This window comes from Myodes glareolus, chromosome 13, assembly GCF_982192425.1.
Source record: "Myodes glareolus chromosome 13, mMyoGla1.1, whole genome shotgun sequence".
NCBI classification, from domain to species: Eukaryota; Metazoa; Chordata; class Mammalia; order Rodentia; family Cricetidae; genus Myodes; species Myodes glareolus.
Genome location: NC_142038.1, coordinates 73,933,675 through 73,939,674, shown reverse-complemented (window position 1 = coordinate 73,939,674; position 6,000 = coordinate 73,933,675).

The window sequence follows — 6,000 nt, the reverse complement described above, 5'->3', positions numbered from 1 at the left end:
AAACAAACAAACTAAACATGGATGTGAATCTTCCTGTGTCATGCTTTCAAAATAATTATTTGTAGATGTCGTTCTTTAAGATGTATTTCAATTAAGTTATAAATCTATCACCAATCAACTGGCTTGCATAGATAAATTAGACCTATCTGAAATACTAGTTTTCTCGAAGTTTCTTTATAAAATATGTCATAAGCTCAGTGACTGGGGCAATAGTGCAGTCAGTCTAATGATGCAATGTAAGCATGAGGACCCAGGTGAGAAACCAAGCCCAGTATGAGGCATGCCTGTATCACAGTGCTGGGGAGGCAGAGAAGGGAGGATCCCTGGGTTTGCTAGTCAACCAGGCCAGCCAACCTGTGCGCTCCAGGTTCAGTGAGAGACCCTGATCCCCAAAATAAATGGAGAGGGATTGAAAAAGATACTCTACATCAACCTCTGGCCTCCATAAACATACATACACATACATGTACACACATACATACAATACACTAAAATATCTACAAGTTCACCTTAAATAAATACCCAGTTCTTTGATTTCATATATACTCAAACATGATCAAATTCATATCCCAGTGACAATCTTGTTTTAAAAAATCATTTTAGTCACTCTGGTTGTTTTTGGAAACCCAAAGCAAATACACACATGTGTACAGTAAGTAGACTCCAGTTTACAAAAGTGAAGTTTTTCTGGGTCCAAGGTCAGGTTATAGCATTACATGCAATCCTTTTCGTATTTACCTATGAAAGTATTAATATAACAGTCATAATCCAATCTGCAAAATCCAATGTAATAAGGTTTAGTAAGCTAACTAATATACTTGGTAGATCATAGATTTGACATTTGTGAGGAAGCTGCTAATTAATATAACTAGAAAATTTACATTTAATAATATGTAATTGTGTGTGACAACAAACAGTCTCTATTAACTTGATCTCTTTAGATTTCAACAACTTGTTTTTAAAATCCTGATGGGTATATAGAGGCTATATAGCTAGAGGTCACACATGGGTCAGGAGATAGTTGATATAGTATTGTGCTAGCTGTAGCATGAATCTACAACCCAAATAAAAAATACTGAGCACAAATAGACTAACAAATAGAAAGCATAGGAAATTCTCTTTTGTGAATAGTATAGACTACTGTTGTTGCCTTGGTTGTTTCCCAGAGGTTGAAGGTAAATTCCCTACTACTGAAGACATCATGTACTTCAGACACAAGACCTGGTAGACTTGAGCTGTATCTGACTTGCACACCTTCCTATACCAGGAGGTACTATGTTAGCTTCCAAGGGAGGGAAGCAATCAATAGTCTTCCTTAGCTGTGAGGTCTATGAACCCCAACGATGAGTAGCATGATACAATAACCCTAAGGGTGCAAGAGTAGCGCTCAGATGTTGGTGGTAACCATCAGATCTCTAATTGGACTTAAGACCTGATCATCAAAGGAAAATTAGACTTGGTAATGGAAATCTAGACAACTACCCAGGGCTAGTGAGGTCAAGTATCTTACAGGAGAACCTGCCAGTGTCATTTTATTAAATCAGCATGATTCCAAACTGTATTCTAAATATTCTTATACACAGCTATGGTAAGTGTAGCTCTCACCACTCATCAAAGAAACTTCTCTTTGCAACAGATGGAAGTAACAACTGGTCAAAATATAGGGAGCAAGTAATAGTAGGGGCCTAGCTCTGACTGATACAACTACAATCCAACTCCTGCACTTAAGGCTCAGGGAACATTGCAGCACAAAGGTAGTTGAAAGATAGTCTGAGCCAGAGGACCAGGAAATCTTCTGTGTGACTATCTCCTAGAAATGACAGGGAATGTTGAGAATGCTTCAACAATATGGCGCCTAACCAAGACCTTTAGAAGTACAAACACTAGAAGACATGCTAACATTGAAGGGGGAATGCTGACAGCCCCACCATAGCCAACTAAGGAATGCTGGGAGTGGGTGAAATAGTTTCCCCCAGGGGATGAACCACCAATTGGTTATCCAATACTAAATGATCAGTTTTGAATCATGCATATACATACAAGTAACACTAAAGGAGTGAGCAGGTTGTATTTATAATTTAGGGACATGCATACGCACGTGCGTACACACACACACACACACACACACACACACACACACACACACAGACCATGATTTTTGAGAGGAAGAAAAGGGTATGGTACATGGGAAGAATTAGAGAGAGAAAAGGGAAGGGGGAAAATGATGCAATTATAGTATAATTTTTTAAAAAAAGTTTTAACATTGGGCTTGGTGAATCACAAGCTAATGAGAGTCCCTGTCTCAAAAGGATGTGAACAATGTTGTTGATAAGCCAGGCATGGTGTGCCACATGCCTTTAATCCCAATACTTAGGAGGCAGAGGCAGGTGGATCTCTTGAGTTTTATACCAACCTAGTCTATATAGTGAGTTCAGACCAGTCAGAGTTATGTGATGAGACCCTCTCTCTTCCAACAATGATAAATCATGTATGTGATATGTTTGTGTGTGTGTGTGTGTGTGTGTGTAATAACCATACACGTATGACTTAAAAGTTGGAAACTGGACTGATGTTAGAATTTTTCCACTTAGAGCTTGCAAACTATTGCTAATGATTCCTCTGCAACTGTCTTAAGGACCAATCCCAGGCTTCATGTAGGTATAGGTAAGCATTTTCCTTCACCACTGAGCTAATGATCTGCGGTTAATGATTTTATTTTTTTTTAACCATGAAGTGATGTGGATGGAATCCATGTGCTGATCTGCTCAGCCTCCTCCTTTCATCTTTCAGTATTGATTCATAGCAGAAGGCACTAGGATGCGTTCATACTCTTCCACAGCCATGAAGTCCCTCTCAGAAACCCTCCAGTTCTCATGTACAGTCAACTCTTTTTTTTAAGATTTATTTATTTATTTATTTATTTATTTATTATATATACAGTATTCTCAGTACTCTGCCTGCATGTCTGACTGCAGGCTAGAAGAGGGCACCAGACCTCATTAAAGATGGTTGTGAGTCACCATGTGGTTGCTGGGAATTGAACTCAGGACCTTTGGAAGAGCAGGCAGTGCGCTTAACCTCTGAGCCATCTCTCCAGCCCCCTACAGTCAACTCTTAATGCCTTATTAAGAGACTATATAGCAGCTGGTTCATATAATTTCTTAATTTCAGCCTCTAAAGGAGATATTTAGCGTGAAAGGGGAAGGAAAGGAAGACTGATAAATACTGTAACTTTGTCCTGTAAGATAAGGTTCACAAGCCTGCAGTCTCCATAGATAAGATCTACAGGGCCACTGTTAGGTCCACCCAGGCTGTAATTAGTTGTTTGCGTTGTGGACAGTGCATGCTCATTTGCATGCTTTTAGATAACTTTTTAATAGAAGGGTATCGAATGCAGGCTGCAAATCTTGACAGCAAGCACCTCTACCGCTGAACCATCTTGCATGCTCTCTTTTATTCTCTTTTTCAATTGGAATCTCTTTTTCTCTGAGCTGCCTTGGATCTCCAACATAATTTCTGCTCCTGAATGAAGTTTTAGCTTTCAAGACTCCAGCTACTGAGACTTCTTTGTTGTTTAACAACACTAGGGGTTTATAAAGCAAATAGCACTTACTTGTTCTGCTCCCTTTGTCTTGTGGCCCTCAACCCAGCAGAGAGTTTTCAAACCACCAAACGGGAGGGATGATGTGGAATTTCCCTCTGTATGCTATGAATACCATTGGTTAATAAAGGACTGCCTTGGACCTATAGCAGGGCAGAATTTAGCTAGGTGGGAAAAACTAAACTGAAGGCTGGGAAGAAGGCAGAGGTAGGAGAAGCTGCCGGAGACAGACATGCTGAAACTTTGCTGGTATGGCGATACACAGATAAATGGAGATAGGTTAAATTAATATGTAAGAGTTAACCAATAAGAAGCTAGAGCTAATGGGCCAAGCAGTGATTTAATTCATACAGTTTCTGTGTGATTATCTTGGGGCTGAGAAGCCGGGAACTAACTAGCGGCCTCCTCCTACAGAGGGAGAAGGGGAAGGAGCCACAGTCCGTCTGGAGCAGGGCCCAGCACACTCCAGTCTGCTCCCTAGCCAGATGCTGCTCCCGTACGCGTGCAGTTCCGGAGGCTGGAGAAAGGCAAATAAGCAACAATGTTACAGCAGGCTCAGGTTCCTGGACTCTGCCTATTTCGAAGGAAACTTAGCCCTTGACCAGAATTTAGGAGGTAACCTTTAAACTCTTAGAATAATTTGCCTGGTTAAAGTTCCTTTTAATCTCTGCTGGCAGTGGGATTTATAGTGAGGTCCTGGGTGCTGGTGTGGTGGCGCACACCTTTAATCCTAGCACTCCTGCACCTAGAGAGGCAGAGGCGGTCGGATCTCTGTGAGTTCGAGGCCAGCCTACTCTACAAGAGCTAGTTCCAGGACAGGCTCCAAAGCTACAGAGAAACCCTGTCTCGAAAAACAAAACAACAACAACAACAAAAATAAAATAAAAAATAAAAGAGATTATTTCAGCTCTGTAGAAGCTGAAGACTGAAGACTGATAAACTCAGCCAGGCGGGCACTCTAGGCTGATGCTCAGTCAGCACCCAGGACACTGGCTTTGGAGACAGCCCAGTAAAGGCTTTTTCACATTGAGTATGAGAAACTGAGCTCCATTAACCCACTTTAAACAGACAGAACGTGGGTGGAGAGAAGAAGGTCCTGGAGGTTGCTGGCCAGTTGAATGGGTGACCTGCAGGTTCAGTGAGAGACTGTGTCTCAAAACACAAGGTACAGAGAAACTGAGGAAGATGCCCAATATTGATCTCTGGTTTATAGCCCCTCCACACACATGTATATATACCTGCATATATGTGCACATATGAGCACATACCCTGGACATCCAGGCTTGTGTGATTGTCCCTGGTTAGGGAGAATTAAAGGCCTGTGCACATGCCCTTACCAGAGTTAAACAATTGAATTCTTGTGCCTAGTCTCTGTTGAAGGTGTCTTCTGCCTTTACTGATTTCAATCTATATTCCATTTATACACAACACAGCTTTTGCTTCAACGGGGTAAGAACTAGTTCATTCATGACCAACTCTCAGTGACCGTCACCCCTTAAAGACTGACCACAGAATGCTCTTGGTTTGACAGCAGTTGCTTGCCTTACAGCCCCACATACCCACAGAGAAGTCCAGCAGGGACCCAATCTAACATCTGTAGTAACCGAAACAAGTTGGTGTGTATCCAATGATCCTAGCACAAAGCAGTTCTAGCTTGTATTCTTTTGTCTGTGCGGCCTGTAGTACCCTGTACTGTTGAGTGATTGAGCACTCATTATTTTCTGCATGAAGTCTTCTTGAAGATACTTATCTTCCATGAGGAGATTGTGGTGAAGGCACCCTACATTACTCTAAAAATGTTTTTGACCAAACAGCTCATGACTATGGTCTGCTTTATCAGTTCCTACAGTATTACGCTCACTCCTGATTTCTGTTCTACATGGGTAGTATCATGTAGTACTTTGGTGCATAGGAAATAAAAGTCAGATGTGGGGCTGAAGGAATGGCTCATGGTTAAAAGCACTGGCTACCCTTGCAGAGGATTTGTGTTTGGTTCTCAGCACCCACATCATGGCTCATAATCATCTGGTTCTCTACTTCCTGGGCATCTGATATATCCTCTTCTGGTATCCAGAGGCACCTGTGACACACACAGTGTATATACACACATACAGGCAAAACACTCAAACACATAAAATTAAAAAAAAATCCAATGAAATTACAATCATCCTTTTGTCCATCCAAGTAAACTCTTTTTTAAAGAAGATTTTATTTATTGTTTAAAAACAATAAAAGAGTTTTTATATATGTGTACACACACACACACACACACACACACACACACACCCCTATATGTATATATGCATTTGGGTGTCCAAGAGGCAGAGGTGTTGGCATTGAATCTCCTGGAGCTGAAATTGCAGTGTGAAATACTGTGAAATACAGTACCTGATAGGTAC